Source organism: Felis catus, chromosome D3 (genome assembly GCF_018350175.1).
Source record: "Felis catus isolate Fca126 chromosome D3, F.catus_Fca126_mat1.0, whole genome shotgun sequence".
Classification (NCBI taxonomy): Eukaryota; Metazoa; Chordata; class Mammalia; order Carnivora; family Felidae; genus Felis; species Felis catus.
The window spans coordinates 45,846,071-45,864,099 of record NC_058379.1 but is presented as its reverse complement, the minus strand read 5'-3'; the positions used below and the strand labels follow the sequence as shown (position 1 = coordinate 45,864,099).

General features: G+C 48.9%; 1 long non-coding RNA gene across 2 annotated transcripts; it reads left to right on the top strand.

Moving 5' to 3' along the window:
• The first annotated feature begins 414 nt into the window (after window positions 1-414).
• On the top strand, window positions 415-17,395 carry LOC123381240. 2 transcript variants are annotated; one of them, XR_006588032.1, is made up of 4 exons: window positions 415-467; window positions 8,087-8,246; window positions 12,327-12,487; window positions 17,209-17,395. It is a non-coding gene; the product is annotated as an uncharacterized LOC123381240 (long non-coding RNA). The 2 variants fall into 2 exon arrangements; XR_006588031.1 differs by lacking the exon at window positions 415-467 and having other exon boundaries at window positions 6,680-8,246.
• Window positions 17,396-18,029: the final 634 nt, after the last annotated feature.

Genomic DNA, 18,029 nt, shown 5'->3' with positions numbered 1-18,029 from the left:
TTAGCTCCGAACAGGGAGGATGACCCAGCTCCTTCTGCTGGACCCTTGCTGTCCAAGAGGGTGAGCACAGCCATGTGTGGCCGTCACTGAAATGATGTGTGTCCAGATTCACATGTGCTGTACATAAGGGTAAGTACACAGTGATTTCAAAGATTTAGTACAAGACACAGGATGTAAAATATTTTGTAATCATTTTTATACTGATTACAGGTTGAAATAATATTTTGATAGATTAAATAAAACATCAAAATGAATCTCCCATTTCTTTTTACCTTTTTTTTAATGTTTGTTTATTTTTGAGAAAGAAAGTGAATGGAGGAGGGGCAGAGAGAGAGGGAGACAGAGAATCCGAAACAGGCTCCAGGCTCCCGGCTGTCAGCACAGAGCCCGACGCGAGACTCGAACCCACGACCCATGAGATCACGACCTGAGCCAAAATCTGACGCCCAACCAAATGAGCCACCCAGGTGCCCCTCTTTTTACCTTTTTTAACGGGACTACTAGAAAATTGCAATGTGTATATTGGGCTCACATGATGTTTCTGTTGGTCAGTGCTGATCTGGAGTGGTTCTTCGACACTGGGCCCAGGAAGCGGCAGAGGAGACAGGTGTTGGCAGCAGCTGCTGGGGTTACCAACCCAGTAACAATATCTAAGACACTAAGTTATTGAATGTTCATTAAATGCCACACACTGTGCTAGGTATTTTCTAGGTGTCGTGTCATTTCATTTTACCAAGGGTGGGTGGGCAACATTCTCCCCTAGTTTATCAAGGAGAGTCAGAGAGATTTAGTAACCCAGGGTCACCCAGCAAGGGTTTGAACCCAGGTCTTTCTGATTAAGCCTGTTCTTTTCATCTGTACCTGAGAGAGTTCTGTTGTGAAGGAGAAATGAAACCCCTTACATTTTACAGGGAGTTGTTGGTTCTGCTCTTAAGTGTTTCCATGTGGATTCCTGACATTGGTGAGGTCACTTGTGGCTTTCTCCCTGGAGGCCACGTCTTTGCCAAAAGGTGGGGTCCGTGGCCTGCATTCCAGCTGCCTTCCCAGTGTTTCAGTCCGTGCCACCAGCCTCCTCCCTCGGCTTGTGTCTGGGATCCGCCCTGCACGGGTTGGAGCAACCAGGAGCACTTTGGGAACGGCACTGCCCCCACCTGGACTATAGCTCTTAACGTCTCCAGAACAACCAGCCACTGTTGGATTCACAGGCTCCGTTCCTTGGGGACCGGCAGGTTTGGGTGGCTGAGAGGTTTGAAGGTTGAAGGATCCTGGGTGACTGTGTCAGAAGAGGATACCCTTCTCTGCACCAGGTCTGCAGGCCCACCAGAGGCGGGGGGACAGTTACAGATCTGGCTGAAAACATAAACGTGCAAGAATGCAACAGGTGGGGCATCTGGGTGGCTCAGTTGCTTGAGTGTCTGACTTTGGCTCCGGTCATGATCTCACGGTTTGTGAGTTTGAGCCCCACGTCGAGCTTTGCACTGCCAGTGCTGAGCCTGCTTCAGGTTTTGTGTCTCCCTCTCTCTCTGCCCCTCCCCTGCTCCTGTGTGTGCTCTCTCTCAAAAATAAATAAACATTAAAAAAAAATACAGTAGGTGATTAGTAATGCTTAGAACGTGATAATCTTTCTTGAGCAGTTGGTTTGGGCAAAGTACTGAAATAGAATATGGAATCATCTGGAAGTTCAAGTGCTTGGGACTCTTTGGGAGTCAGTGGTCCTTTGATTCTTGTTCCTGGGAAAGCCAGTGAAATGAGTGAGGCCACTGAGCTTCTCCTGGCCCTCCCCCAGCTTCAGGCTCTGTCCCTCTACCCTGTCTGGAAGGAGGCTGTGCTGGCTTGTTTGCAAGATGCCCGCACCCCCACCCCAAGGGTATTCACTCCCCTGTGTAGTTTCTGGCCCTTTCTCTTGAAGCTGGGCTAGCTCTGTGACTTGCTTGCTGCCAGTAGGACATGGTGGAAGTGATGCTACGTGACTTCCAAGGCCAGATCGAAAGCAGCCTTGCAGCCTTAGTCTTCTAGAATAGCCTCTGGGAGCCCCGAGCTGACATGCGGAAGTCTGAGCACCCTGAGGCTTCTGTGCTGCAGACACCAGGTGCAGGCGCTCCAATAGACAGTCCCTGCTGAGCATGTCCTTCTAGACCTCCCACTAGGCCACCAGACTGTGAGGGAAGCTGTCTTGGACCCTCTGGACCAGCCCATCTGCCAGCTGACTGCCATCAAGTGACCTTAGTTGATGCCACGTGGGGCAGAAGAATCACCCAGCCCAGCCGCACCTGCATGAATTCTCGACCACAAAATTATGAGATACGGTAAAATTGTTTTAAGCCACCGAGTTTTAGGGAAATCTGTCCCACAGCAATAGATGCCAGAGCAGAGGTCCTGGGATTCTGGGCCTCTTAGGTGGATCCACTCTGAGCTCCCTGAGCCCCTCCCCGGAACAGAGTCTTGCTCCAGAAGTCGTCCCTGCTTCTGCTGACCTCTAGCCCCAGAGCTGCCCTGCGGAGCGGAGCGGGGGGGCCCCAGCTGACTGCCCCGGGCTGCCTAGAGCCCCATTACAGAGCAGATCTGTACTTTGCGGTAAGTACCTCCTTTCCTCATTCGTTCATTCAAAACACATCGAGAGTCTGCTACATGTCAGGCTCTGTTTGGGCTCTGTGGATATAACCATGAACAAGACAAGCCCTCCTGAAGCTTGCTTGCCGTGGGCAGTGAGCACTCCCTGTGTGAGGGGACAGGGGACCTAAGTGAGCAGAGGCGTGGAAGTGGCAGCCGAGTGGAGAGGCAGGAGCCTGTGAGAGGCGGGGAGGCCCGGAGGGAGGTCAGGTCGCCCCCGGGTGGGATTTGAATGCTGGGACGAGAAAGCCTACGTTTAGGAGTGCCCATGATGTTCCCTACGGGGTGCAGGGGCTCCCAAGGTGTGAGGTCATGGACTGTTTACAACCCTGAAGGTCCAACTTCGAGATGAGGCCTCGGAGACCCTGACAGGGCAGGAAACCTCCCCAGTCTCCCCGCTTCTCAGCCAAGACTCCAGACTTGTTTTCACTACCTGTCTCCCCGGCCCCTCCCCATGGTATGGGCTGTCCAGGGCATTGCCCACCCACCTCACCCCCCCTCCCCAGATCCCCACGCTCTGAGCCACCCAGAGGAGCCAAGCCCCCCAGTGGCGGCCCTCCCGCAGGGCCCAGGGCAGTGCTGCTCACCACCAGGCCAGGCCCTAGGCAAGTCACCTGCAGGGCAGCTCCTGGGTCCTCTGAACCAGGCAGCAAACCACCAAGGAAGCCCAAGCCCATTCTGGAGTCTGCACAAGGCTCCCTCTGTCCTGGAACCTTTCTGAGGCAGCAGACACCCTGAGCTCCCGGTGAAATGAGGGATTCTTTGCTCCTGCTGTGAGCTGATTTTCGGGGGCGTGACAAGCAGCTGCACGGCCTTAGTAAAACGAACAGTGGCGTATAAAGCTTTGTGTGGTTCCATCCAGGATTCACCGGGGAGGGGTCTGAATGAACCAAGCCCCCTCACCCCCTCAGCTCCCCTCCTTTGGCAGCTGAGAGTGGAATCCCATTTCGACAACTGCCTGAGCCAAAAGGAACTTTTGAGTCATTTACTTCCTGCCTGCGGTGTGAAAAGGCCCACGGGGCTGGCAAGGCAAGGACTTTGTGCCCATTTGTCTTCACAGTGTCCCTCTGAGGGAGCCTCAGCGAGAGCAGTGGAGCCTTGGGAATGTGGAGACTTAATCCAGGCACCATTCCCAGGCCTGGCGGATCTGCGTGCTTGGTGAAAAGGGCAGTAGGGCAGAGGTGGAATCTTAGGGTCTGTCCAGGCTCTCTCTGTGCCCTGGCAGGTGATGTCAGGCATTCCTTCATTATCTCCTCACTCCCTCATTCATCACAGCCATATCGCGTGCCCGTGGGGTGCTAGTCTTGGTTACCGATGCTTCCGTTTTCCCCAGGAGAGCTAACCTGCCTTCCTGAAGAAGTCAGCCTCTCCACTGTTGAAAGTGAGGCCTGGCTAATCTTACCAGGGAGGCCATGGGCCCATTCCGCCCCCCCCCCCCCCGCCCCCGCCCCCGAGGGAAGCTTGTGGTCATCCCCGAGGCAGAATCTCCCGTGTTCTGGCGGGAACAGCTCTGGGCGACTTTCTGTGTGCTTCTAGACGTAAAGCAAATACAGTTGACCCTTGAGCAATGTGGGGGATAGGGGTGCTGACCTCCTGCAGAGTCAAAAATCCACATATAACTTTTGACTCCCCAGAAACTTAATAGCCAGCCTACTGTTGACCTGAAGCCTTACCAATAACATAAACAGTTGATTATGCATATTTTGCATGTCATCTGTATTATATACTGTATTCTTACAATAGTGGAAGTGAGAGAAAAGAAAATGCTATTAAGATCATAAGGAAGAGAAAATGCATTTGTAGTACTTTAGGTATATTTTTTGAAAAAAAAAAAATCCAGGTATACGTGAACCTGATGCATTCAAACCCATGTTATTCAAGGATCGCTACGCACATTCCCTGTTCTCACAGAGGTCCTGGGCCTACAAGAAGGCCTGCAGACAGAGGTTTGTTTAAAAAACAAAACAAAACAAAACCACTCACAACAGCTTTGGGGCACTTGGGGGGCCCAGTTGGTTGAGCTTCTGACTTTGGCTCAGGTCATGATCTCATGGTTCATGGGTTCGAGCCCCATGTCCGGCTCTGCACTGACAGTGTGGAACCTGCTTAGGACTCTTTCCCTCTCTCTCTGCCCCTGTCCCTCCCTCCCTCTCTCCCTCTCTCCCTCTCTCTCTTTCTCTCTCTCTCTCAAAATAAATAAAATAAACTTAAAAATATATATATAAATAAATAAAGCACCTTGGGGGTGCCTGGTTGGCTTAGCTGGTAGAACACATGAATGACTCTTGATCTTGGGGTCGTGAGCTTGAGCCCCATGTTGAGTGTAAGAGATTACTTAAAAAATAAAATCTTTAAAAAAAAAACAGCTTTACTGAGATAAAATTCATATGCCCTAAAATTCACCCAAAGTATACAATTCAGCGGGTTTTAGTACATTTGCAGAAGTCTGCAACCATCATCACTCATTTTAGACTATTTTCATCATCCCAAGAAGAAACCCCACAATCATTGTCTTTCCTCCCTCCCCTGCTCCTGCTGACACAGGCAATTCACCTTCTACGTCTACAGGTTTGTCTGTTCTGGAGATTTCATGTGAATGGGGATCATGCAGTACCTGGTCTTTTGTGTTAGACTCTGGTTTTTAAGTAGTTCATATACTTCCACCAAAGGCTGCTTCCTGTAGGAGCCACATCTCTGCCTGGGGTGGGAGTCCTGAACGTGGGGCATGGAAAAACGGAGGGGGTGGGTAGGAACAAGGGGACCCAGGCACCTTGAGGGAGGTAGTGGGAGGGAGTGTGGTCAACGCTCTTCCAGAACCCTGGGGGGAATCTGGTCTCAGTTTATCTTTCAGCGATGCCCCATTTGATCCTCAGGCCTTCAGCCAAGTCTGTTATTGCAGGACATCCTGGTGTTGGCCGTGCCTTGGGGAATAAAGGGTGTGGGTCTCCTGTGTGTGGTGAAGTTGGACAGGGGAGAGGAGGAATGGGCACCACTATTGGGTCAGGCAGTACTTCTGAGGTCCTGGGGGTGAGGACTCCAACATACCTTTACGTGGGGGACACGATTCAACCCAATTCATTACTAATGAATGGCCATCAGTTTTACTTGAGAGGCTGTGTATACAGCTAACAGATGCAGCTCCCACCTCCTGTGTGGCCCGTGAAGCTTATCTGACTGGGTTCGGGCCAAGGAGATGTAAGCAGAACTTGGTGGGTGAGACTTGGGGACAGCTCCTTCAGAGACTTAGATAGGTAGATCTCCTGCCTTCTTCCTGCTTCTTTTCTAGATCGAGGGCATGATAGCTGGAGTTCTAGCATCTGTCTTGGGCCCCGAGATGACCTTCAAGTTGGAAGCTGTGTTCTAAGAGCAGTGGGGCAGAAGCTAGAAGGAGCCCGGGTTTCTGATGAGACGGTGGATTCACCATGCCAGCCGTGGGCTGCCCACCTCCAACCATTTTAAGTGGGAGAGAATAATTAAATTCTCCTTTGTTATTTCGCATCTCTGTTACTAACAGCCAAAGGCGACCCTAATGGAGACGGCCTCCAAGGAGCCCGTATGGCACACTGGGAAAGTTGTGTAGTAATACTTGGGCATAAGACATTCCTGAGTAAATACTTCTCCTCGGATCTGTTTATACACACAGTTGCCTCACAGCATAAAAATGACCTCTCTACTTGTCCCTACCCCCTGCATTGTAAGCTCCTCGAAGACAGGGTCTATGTCTATCACTGTTTCCTCAGTGCCTCACACAGAGCCGGCCCACAGAAGGTGCTCAGAATGTGTTGACCTGAATGGATCCTAAATCCTCTACATTTACCAACTCTGTGGTCTTGGATTCTGAGTCTTAATTTGCTTACCAATAAAAATGGAGGCTATCATACCAGGGCTGTTTTAAAAACGAAGCACAATTGGGGTGCCTGGATGACTCAGTTGATTGGGCATCCGACTTCCCCTCAGGTCACGATCTCAGGGTTCGTGGATTTGAGCCCTGTGTCGGGCGCTGTGCTGACAGCTCAGGGCCTAGAGCCTGCTTCAGATTCTATGTCTCCTTCTCTCTCTCTGTCCCTCCGCCTCTCACTCTCTGCCTCTCTCAAAAATAAACATCTAGAAAGGTTTTTAAAAAGTGAAGCACAATTAAATGTAGAGCATTTATCAAAACACCTAACGGGGTTGGATACCCGAGGAATGGTGGCCAGCATTGCATTATGATTTTCTATAAGAAATCTTGTTCTAGTCCCCATGTGAGGCTCCACTGATTTCTGACAACCAGAGTTTACTTTTTCCTAAGACCAAGTCTCTGACTTACGTTGTGTTCATTAGGGTCCCATCTTACTCTCTTTGCCTTCTTTTGGTCTTGAGAACCTCATTAGCACATGAGTCCCTACATTCCAATTTTGGCACCTTCCAGTCTGTGCCTTCCGGTGCAAGTAAGCCTTCCATGCTGAGCCAGGTTATTAGCTAAGTCAGGATATGGGAAGCACTGGGGGCTGTACATTCTGCCCAAGGGTCTTGGTGAGTAAAGACGGTCTTCCCATGAAGTTGCAAAGATGTCCCTATTGTCCCACTGTTCCCGGTACGCCAGCCACTTGTCACGTGATGGAGCCATTTCCCCTCTGCTTGGATATGGGCCACCCTTGTGACTGGTTTTGGCTACAAAGGCAGTGAAAGTTGTAGAGGCCTCTTTAGGCAAACAGACTTGAACGATGGAAAGTAGAAAGGGTCCACGGCGACCACCTGGCTAAATAGGCCCATCAGGAGACCCATCTCAGAATCTCCATAGGCCCTAACTAACCAATGGGCAACTTACAACTGGGCACAGTTACCAAAAAAGGGAACATTCCATATGTCTCCCATACCTCCTCATCTTCCCCCTTTAAAAACAGCCCCAGCCACTGCCACTGCGTCGGTGCAAAGGTACAGACAGCCTCTCTGTGCTGTCCAGCCCACCGCTCCTTGTGGTATATGCATTAAACTTTGATCTCCTTTGTTCTGCCCCAGGGGAATTCTTTGCTTCCTGTTCCACCAGCTTCTACCCTATCCTCGCTCCACATTTGGGGGCCCTCCATCCAACCAGACAGATGCCCCACTTAGACACCATGGAAGTGACATTACCAATTTTGAGCTAAGGCCTTAGGAAGCCTTATATTCTACCGACTCCCTTGGCTTCTTCTCTGAGCCCTGTCTACTAGGCCTTTTCCTTGGCCTGCTGACTTCAGTGCAGCCAGATTCCTGCCAAGCCAGTTTAGCAAGCATCCCTCCCTACCCTCCATACCTAACCAAGTTCCTCTTGGTATTTTTCCATCCACTGACTCCCTCACCCTGCCCATTGGCTGTAAGTCCCCAGCTCTCTGTCATATTCAGAGTTGAGTTCAATCTCGGTCCCCTATTACAGTAGTCTTGATCTCTATTTCAATAATCTTGAGTAGTTTTCCTCACTTGTTTAACTCTGTCCAGTGTTCCATGTTCTCTTTGACAGCTTCCACCATGGGAACAAGCCCAGACGTGGCTGCCAGAAGATAAGAGACCATGTGGAACAAGGCTAAGTCCTTCCTGCCAAGGCCACCCTAGACCAGCCTGCCCGTAGTGACTGCAGACGCATAAATGAGCCTGGATGAGATCAGCTGAGCTCCGCTTAGGTAAGCAGAACTGTCCAACCGCCCCCGAGGTGCCTGAGAAATAATCAATGTCTGTTGGTTGATACCACTACAATCAGGGGCGGTTCGATCTGCAGCAACATTGTGGTCAAAATAGGTGATGACAGATACAGCAGAGAAGGAAAAGCTGAGAGAAGCAGAGCAGAAGTTCTTTGGGAAAAAGCCCCTGCCCTGAGCTCCTTGGGTCCTGCAGAGTTCATCCTCTGGTTCCCACAGCATTAGGAGGGGCAGCCCTATCTATCTCCTTGGCTACCACAGCCAGAAGGAGGAGGCATGGGGGAATGGGGTGGGAGCTGACCGTGTGAGTCCTGCGGTCGCCAGGCAACACCAAAGAGGCCAGGGAGGACGGAGCCTCGGGGCAGGAAGGGACTGGCTGGAGCTGGGGTCACCTTAGCGGTCTGCGCCCGCTGGGGAACAACTAAGTCCTACGCTGCCCATCACTTGAAGTGAACACATTGGGACCAAGCTGTTAATAGCAGGCCGAAGAACTCTGAAAGACCAGCAGCCAGAACATACTGCACTCTGGGTCCCCTTCTTGAATATTCTCTTCCGCAGTCTGCGCCCCACCCAACCCTGGGCCTGTTGTTCTCTCACACAGCTTCTCTTGTCTCCTCGGCCATATTTTTATTCTTGTGTTTTTTAAACATTTTGTTTTAAGTTTACTTATTTATTTTGAGAGAGAGAGAGCAGGGGAGGGGTATAGAGAGAAGAGGAGAGAGAGAATCCCAAGCGGGCTCTGCGCTGGCAGCAGAGAGCCTGACGTGGGGCTTAAACCCACAAGCAGTGAGATTATGGCCTCAGCCAAAAACTGAGAGTTGGACATTTAACCATTTGGGCCACCCAGGCACCCCTGTTTTCGTATTTTTAAAAATTGTGGTAAAGTAGGGGTGCCCGGGTGGCTCAGTCAGTTAGGTATGCAACTTCGGCTCAGGTCATGATCTCATGGTTTATGAGTTCAAGCCCTGCTTGGGCTCTGTGCTGACAGCCCGGAGCCTGCTTCATATTCTGTGTCTCCCTCTCTCTCTCTCAAAATAATAATAATAATAATAATAATAATAATAATAATTAATTAAAACTGTGGTAAAATACATCTAACTTAAAATTTACAATTTTAACCATTTTCAGTGTATATTTCAGTGGCATTAAATATGTTCACAATGTTGTACAACCATCACCACTATTTCTGGAACTTTTTCATCACCCCAGATGGAAATTCAGTACCCGTTAAACAGTAACTCCCTATTCCTCTGTCACCCGGCCACTGCTAACCTCTATTCTACTTTCTGTGTCTATGAATTTGCCCATGCTAGGTACCTCACATAAATAGAATCATATATTGGTTCTTTTGTCCTCTCAGCCCTTTATTCTCAAAACCAAAAGTTTTGTGTTTAGATATCTGAAAAGCAGCCCACTAGGGATAAGGACTTTCTTTCTTTTTTTTTAAGTTTTAATTTATGTATTCGTTTAAGTAATCTCTACACCCAACGTGGGGCTCGAACTCACAGCCCCAAGATCAAGAGTTGCACACTCTTCCAACTGAGCCAGCCAGGCACCCCATCCAAACCAAAAGTTTTGTTTTTCGACATCTGAAAAGCAGCTCACCAGGGATAGGCACTTTCTTCAATACCCATCCCCCCTCTTTTGACCCCCTGCAAGAGTTGGGCTGCATGACCGTGACCTTGGGGTATAAGGTGTATGGGGTATGGGTGTCCCTGTCCTCATCAAATCTCCTCAAAAAACAAATCTCTCCTCCTGACCAAGCTCCTGAGGAGGGGCCATGAGGACACCCCAGCCTGCACTTTACTTTCTGCTTTGTGAGTCCAGCCCTTCATTCTCCCTGCACACTCTGAGCTATACCAGTTTGCTGTCCTTCCAGTCGGATGGGGAAGCCATGGTATGCTGAGGGAGCTGTGGGCCTCAGGTGTGTCTCACCAACCCCCAGAGGACAAGGTCCACGCTCCTGGAGTGGCCCCAAGGTGCCCCACAAAATTTTAGGTCAAAAGCTTAACAAGTAAGTACTGCTTTAATAGCAGAGGCCCTGGCTTGAGGTAAGTTGGAAGCAGACCGGTCCTATGGGGCCAGAGCAATCTGGTGGGGCCTCAAGTCTGCAGCTGCCTGTTTGCACAAGTTGATGAGGTAAAGTAAGTAGATGAGGAAAGAAATGCGGAATACTGCTAAGTTTCCACCCACTGCTGCCCCTTCCCCCACCGTACACACGCTCACTCACGTACGCACACGCGCGCTTGTTCACACGCACTCTTTCACACGCTGACGTACTCTCTCCCCGCCCCCACCTCACACACACCTGCCTCAGGGACTCATGTTTTCCAAGGCTGAGATGAGAAGGCTGGACAGAAGTCAAAGGAACTATTTTCCAGAAGACCCTGGGGCCCATGAGCAGTGGGATCAAAGGTGAAACTGAGAGGGAGAGCAGGGTCTTTTTCTCTCCCTTATCTTTGAGAATTTAGCACTGCTCTGGCCCTTTGGCAAGCTGGGGACAGCACCTGGGGGCCAGTGGGCTGGCAGTGGTGGCGCCCGAGGTGGGGAAGCTGCCTTGAGAGACTGTGGGTACCCGGGGGGGGGGCAGGGGAAGTGGGTAAGGAGAAGGGGAAGTGGCAGGGAAGCACAAGGACTGTCAGCTTGTTATCATGTGTATGATTCCCCCCCAGGAGCTCTCAGGGGGTCTTTGATCAACTTTGCCCACAGTAGGGGCGCCAAACAGAAAATTCTACCTCGTCCCAAGTGTAGAATTTATTTTTATCTCACAGGATAAAAACCAGCAAAGCTGATTCTTCATTGTCAAGAATTCCCTACCTCCCTTTCCTCCGTGGTCTTTCCCAGTTCCCTTGGTCAGGCAAGTCCACTGCCACCGGTGTTGAGATCTGTGGAGTCTGGGCAGGAAGTAAGGAACCCTGCCGGACCCCCATCCTCCTGTCTTTTTTATTTATTTATTTATTTATTTATTTATTTATTTATTAAAAAAAATTTTTTTTAACGTTTATTTATTTTTGAGACAGAGAGAGACAGAGCATGAATGGGGGAAGGACAGAGAGAGAGGGAGACACAGAATCGGAAGCAGGATCCAGGCTCTGAGCCATCAGCCCAGAGCCCGACACGGGGCTCGAACTCACGGACCGCCAGATCGTGACCTGAGCTGAAGTCGGACGCTTAACTGACCGAGCCACCCAGGCGCCCCATCCTCCTGTCTTTAAAATGGACAATCATCCCTTCATAGGTTTGTTGAAATAATTAGATAGGAAAAAGCCATATATATATGAATATACATATGATATGTATGTGTATATATGTATATATTCACCATGTCTATGTACATAGGTCTATGTATGCATACCATATATATGTACTATGCATAGTACCCAGCACATGGTAAGCAGTAAATATCACTATTGCTATCTTTATCCTCATCTATGATGGCTTTCCACAGCAGTTGGCTTTAGGTGGCAGGAGATTGGAATAAATGGAATGTGACCAGGAAATAAAGTAACATTTAAGTCTGTTAGCACTTACATCATCCAAGTGAACATGGAGTCACCCCAGAAGTCCTCATTCCTTCATTCGGGATGTCACAGAACAGGATGCATTACATTCTCCAGACGTCCGTGACGTCTGTACTTAAGAGAACGGTAGTTTCTCAGGCTGGTTCACTTTCCTGATCTCCACGGCTGTTCCAAATACTTTCGTTCTCTTCAAACCCCTTTCCCTTTCTTGCCCTTCTGTCTCGGCCTTGCCTCTCACCGAAAGGGAAAATAGAAGCTGTCAGATGGGAACTTCACCTTCCCATGTCATCCATGCAAACCTGCTCGCCTGGGCACTTCACTTCCCTTCTCTTTACCTCCCCTCCCACTTAGGGTTAATCCCTCTTCTCTGCTCCTTCTGATTCTAGCTCCTCCTGCCATCTCAGGAACCTGACCACAGCTTTCTTTTGGTAATTTGACCCCTGTCTCTCACCTGGCTGTAGACACCCTCAAGTCTTTTTTTAGCAACAAGAAAACAGAAATAAAAAACAACGAACTTGACCTCTTTCTTCATCCCCATTGTCAGGAGCTGGCTCCCCCAGTACTGCCAACACCCCCACTGAGGAGACAAAGCGACCGCCGACCGCCGCTTGGTGTGGTGGGCAGGAGGGAAGTGCAGTGAAGCTTGGTTTTCAGAGGAGGGAAGACAAGCCCAGAATGCATCAGGACTCGGAAGCTGGGTTTGAGGTTAGTCTTTCAAGGTGGGGGATCTAGGACTTGGGTAACGAGCTTGATACCACAGCCCAGGATTGGTGGGGGCGGCAACGGGAGGGATTCAAAGCATCTCCAGGCACAGACTGTATGTGCTTCTCATTGAAGAGTTGATGGGTATCTGGGGGAAGTTACTGTAGTGAGCAATCACCATGTTTGCTTGGGAGGACGGTCGCAAAGAGTGGAGGAATGCCAGCGAAGACGGGACTGGCGACCTCACGCCAACCGGGCAGTAAGGCGTGGTTTCACTTCCCTGCATCCAGGCTGAGTATGGGGTGGAAGGTTTTGGTTCTCAGCTTTGAGCTTCAGCCCTAGTTCCTTCCTCACATTCACAACTAAACTCATCAAAACAATTTCTCTGCTTGCTGACGCCAATTTCTCGCCTCCTCCTCACTCGGAGCCTGATGTGGGGCTCGAACTCACGGACCATGAGATCATGACCTGAGCTGAAGTTGGAGGCTCAGTCGACTGAGCCACCCAGGTGCCCCCCCTCAGGTACCTTCTAAAACAGCACTCGTCCTCAGCCGCGATCCTGTCTTTCAATCTGGTTGATACTTTGCAGGCCTCATCACACAGGGCCTCTAGGGCCTCGGTCTCCTGCTCCTCGGTGCCCTACGACCCAACATGTCCCAGGGGTCCTGCTATCTCTCTCACACCACTCTTTCTCTGCTTTGTAGACACATCCCTGTCTGTGCAGGTGTTAAACATTATCGTCCCACCAGGCCTGGTCCTGGGGCTGCCCTCCTCCCTCTATGCTTGCCCCCCTGGCAAAGCCATGTGTTCACGCACTCCAGGCACATTTGTAAACGTATGTCTCCAGCTTGACCTGTCTTTGGAGCTCTGGACCCACATACACAACAGTCTACATGACATCTCCTCTGAATGTCTCCAAGCCTTTACACTCCAAGATCTCTGTGGAAGCTAACACTGTGACAAAACAAACAAACAGAACAAAACAAAACAAAACAAAAAAACAAATTTCAGGGGTTTGACATAGTAAAAGCTTACTCCTCTCTGATATGCCGGTCCAGAGCAGGAGTTTCTGGTCTGCTGGTCATCTCTCCCACATGGTGACTCAAAGGTCCAGGTTCTGTGCCACCTGCTGTATCTTCAGAGTCCTCTGCATTTATCCAGTGGGCAGTACAGGAGAGGAACAAAGTACATTCCCTCTACCCTCCTAGATTTAATAGCCACGTCTATGAAATAAACTGACAACAGGCAGATTAATAGGAGAAAAGTATACAAATGCATTCATTTTTACTATTACACTACTGGGGATATCACAGGATAAAACTAAGTGAATACCTCCAAAATGGTGAGAATTGAAAGCTTAAATACTGTCTTATAGGGGAAGGGGAGGGGAGATAAAGACAACGCAGGAAAGAGGAAATTATTTTTAGGAAGGATGAGAGACCAGATGGGAGGTATAACAGGGTACGACAAAGTTTGTCTGGCTGTGGTGCTGGCTTCCAGTCCTCTCCTGTGAGAAGAGTCAATCTTCTTGGGTTGATGAAACTCCCCAGGTGGGGAATCTATGACAATGGAGTTTGTTTTGGAGGATCTGACTTTAGGCAGGTAAGGGGACTGCAGAGAAAGCAAACTGCATTTGCTGGTTTTCAAGTGCCTTCAGTTCAAAATAACTAATTTGCCAAAGTGGCACATTTTGGGTTGGCACGTCCTGAACTCCTTCAACAGGGAAAAAGGGAGTGTCAAAGCCACATCTGAGTTTTAAAAGCTTTGGCCTGGGAAATGGCATCACTTCTACTCATGTTCTGTTGACCAAAAGAACCCCCCCAAAACAAAAAACAAAAAACAAAACAAATCAAACAACAAGTCACGTGGTATTATGGGTTAGATTGTTGCCTACCATCACCCCAAAAAAGATATGTTCAAGTCCTAACCACAGGTACCTGTGGATGTGACCTTATTTGGAAATAGAATCCTTTGCAGATGTAATCAGGTTAAGATGAGGTCATATTGGCCAATCACATGACGGGTGTCCTTACAAGATGTTAGAAAGTTGAGCATGCAGATATACCCAGAGGGAAGGTGACCAGGCGAAGACGCTGAGACACAGGGGAGAATGCTATGTGAAGACAGAGGCAGGGATTGAAGTGATCCATTTATAACCTAAGGGACACCAGGAATTGCCAGCAACCATCAGAAGCTATGGAACAGATAGATTCTCTTTCAGAGCCTCTGGAAAGAACTGACCCAGCCGCCACCTCCATTTTGGACTTCCAGCCTCCAGAACTATGAAAGAATAAGGGTATATTAAGTCACTCAGTCTGTGGCACTTTGTTACTGCAACCACAGAAAACCAGTACACCTGGCCACACCCGGATACAAGAGGAAAGGTAGTCCCACATTTTGGTGAGAACTCCATCCTACTGAAGGGCTTCTGTCACAATATGGAAGCCTGAACTCACCCTCTTCCCTTCCAATCCTTTATACCCTAGTATGGGCACTGCCCTCGTTGTAGTTGTCAAGGCTAGAAACTTGGGATCAGCCGTGACCTCTCCTTCTTCCTCCCCTCCCATATCCAATACTAAGTCCTAAATATCTCTAGAGTGTATCATTTCTCTCAGTCTCCATCACAACCCACTCCCCACGCTGACACCCCATGTCCTGATCACTGCAGAAGTCTCCTGACTGGTCTGCCTTTGCCCGCGCTAGGTCCTCATTGAGCTTCCAGACTCCTGCCACAATTCAGTTTCTAAATCTCAAATCTGCTCATGTTATCATCCTATTTAAATATGTTAAAGATGTTCCATTGTCTCGAGGATAAAGGTAAATTCCTTGTGGTCAACAGGGGCCTTCATAGTCTGACTGATGGTTCATTTGATGTGTCAACTTGACAGAGCCATAGGTGCCCAGACATTTGGCCAGACATTATTCTAGGTGTGTCTGTGAGGGTGTTTCTGGATGAGATCAACATTTGCATGGGTAACTAAGGCTAGTTGCCCTTTCTGATGTTGCTGGGTCTCATCCAATCAACCTGAAGACCTGAATAGAACAAAAAGACTAAGAGGGAAATCCTCCTGCCTAATTGTCTGAGCTGGGACCCTGGTCTTTTCTGCCTTCAGACTCAAATGGAAAAACCCACTCTTCTTGGGTCTTGAGACTGTTGGCTTTTAGATTAGAGTTTATACCTTTGGTTCTCCTGGCTTTCAGTATTTTGGGCTTAGGCTGGAAATACACCATCGCTGTCTTGGGTCTCCAGTTTGCTGACTACAGATCTGAGGACTTTTCAGCCTCCAGTCATGTAAGCCTATCTATCTATCTATCTATCTATCAATCAATCATCTATTATCTATTATTTATTCTCTCTCTCTCTCTCTCCATCCATCCATCCTTCCATCCTTCCATCCTTCCATCCTTCCATCCTTTCATCCTTCCATCCTTCTTCTTGGTTCTTGGTTCTGCTACTCTGGAGAACCCTGACTAATATATTGACCCTATCTATCTCTCTACACACCACACTCCCACCTGATGTTAGGGCTTTGCATATGCTCTCCCCCTAGAAAATCTGTTCCTTCTCATCTTGCCCAATTTACTGCTACTCATTTTTCCCATCTCAGGTCAAGCATCACTTCTTCCCTAATTTCCTTGACCAGGTCCACTCTCTCAACTAGATATTCATTAACACACCATGAATGCCTCCACTGTAGGACTTGTCAAAGTTATGTGGCCATTTCACTATGTGTCTTCCCTATAGCCTGTGAGCCTCAGGAAGATAGTTACCATGTTGGTAGTAACTACTCCTCACTACCATGCCCCAGCACCTAGCTCAGTGCCCAGCCAAAAGAATGTGTGGATTGAGTTTTGCCGCCATTTGCAGGGGACATCTACTTGGAATACACGCCAGGAATGATCAGGGCTGTGATAGACAGTTATCCTTGTCCTAGGTTGGGAAAGAGGGAAGAGACAAAGAATAGGTGGCTTACATCCAGGGGCTGTTCTATGGGGACCTGTCATCACCACAGCAAGGGCACCAGTCAGAATGGAGGCAGAAGGGTGGCTGAAGGCAAGTCAGGACAGATGCCACTCAGTTGCTCCAAGGACACTGACATCACTCAAAGCATCACTGGAACAGGCCATCTGAAATTACCTATTTTCTCTCTTTTAAAAAAAAATTTTTTTTAATGTTTATTTATTTTTGAGACAGAGACAGAGCATGAACGGGGGAGGGACAGAGAGAGGGAGACACAGAATCTGAAACAGGCTCCAGGCTCTGAGCTATCAGCCCAGAGCCCGATGCGGGGCTCGAACTCATAGACCACAAGATCATGACCTGAGCCTAAGTCGCACGCCTGAGTCACCCAGGCACGCCCCCCCGCCATTTTCTCTCTTTAAGGCTTGCTATGGACTGGATTGTTGTGTCCCCTCAAAATTCATATATTGAAACCCTAATCCCTAATGCAATGGTATTTGAAGATAGATCCTTTGAGGGTAATTTCGTCATGAGGGTGGAGCCCCCATGAGGGGATTAATGCTCTTATAAGAAGAAACACAAGGAGCACCTGGGTGACTCAGTAGGCTAAGCATCCAACTCTTGATTTCGGCTCAGATCGTGATCTCATGGTTTTGAGATCAAGCCCTGTGTCGGGCTCTGTGCTGGGCATGGAGCCTACTTATGATTCTCTCTTCTGATCCCACCTCTTTCTCTCTCTCTCTCTCTCAAAAATAATGAGAAGAAGAAGAAAAAGAAATACAAGAGAGTTTGCCCTTCTCTTTGCTCTCTGCCACACGAGAATACAGTGAGAAGATGGCTTTCTGCAAACCAGAAAAGATTGCCCTCACCAGTCACCAGACATGCTGGTGCCTTGCTCTTGGACTTCCCAGCCTCCAGAACTGAGAAATAAATGTTTGTTGTTTAAACTACCCCAGTCTATGGTATTTTTGTTATAGCAGCTCAAGCTAAGACAAAGCTGGATTTTATTTTTTGAAAATGCCGGATGCCATTTGGTGCGAAAAGTCACTGGAGTAGGTGATGGCTCAGAATGACAGTGTTTCAGGCCAAAACGGGAGGTGAAGATATGTCTTAACGAGACTGATCTCTTATCCCCCTGATCCTCTTCTCGTGCCAGACCCAGAAGGGGAATCTCCCACATGCTTTATACCACAGGCTAATACTAATAGCTGATGTGTAAGTGCATGCTGTGTGTCAGGGGCTACCTGCATACTTCATGTTCATTATCTTGTGGGCCCCTCACCACCTCCTGAGAGAAAAAGCCAGAGTCAATCCCATTTTAGAGCTAAGGTCTGAAGCTTGGGAAGGTTTCATAACGGCCCCCAGCTGCGTCGGCTCATGAGGGGCAGAATGCACCTGCTACGAGAACGTCACCTCGGACGTCAGAGCCATTCTTTGAACCACTCTTGTGTGCTGCCTCCTGAGTGACTGCCTGAGAGAGCAGTGATTGCTTAAATAAGGTTTAGAATCATTACAGCAATAGCCTCATTATATTTCACTAGGGGAGATAAAGCACGTGAAAGTGCTATGCTATTAATTACTACT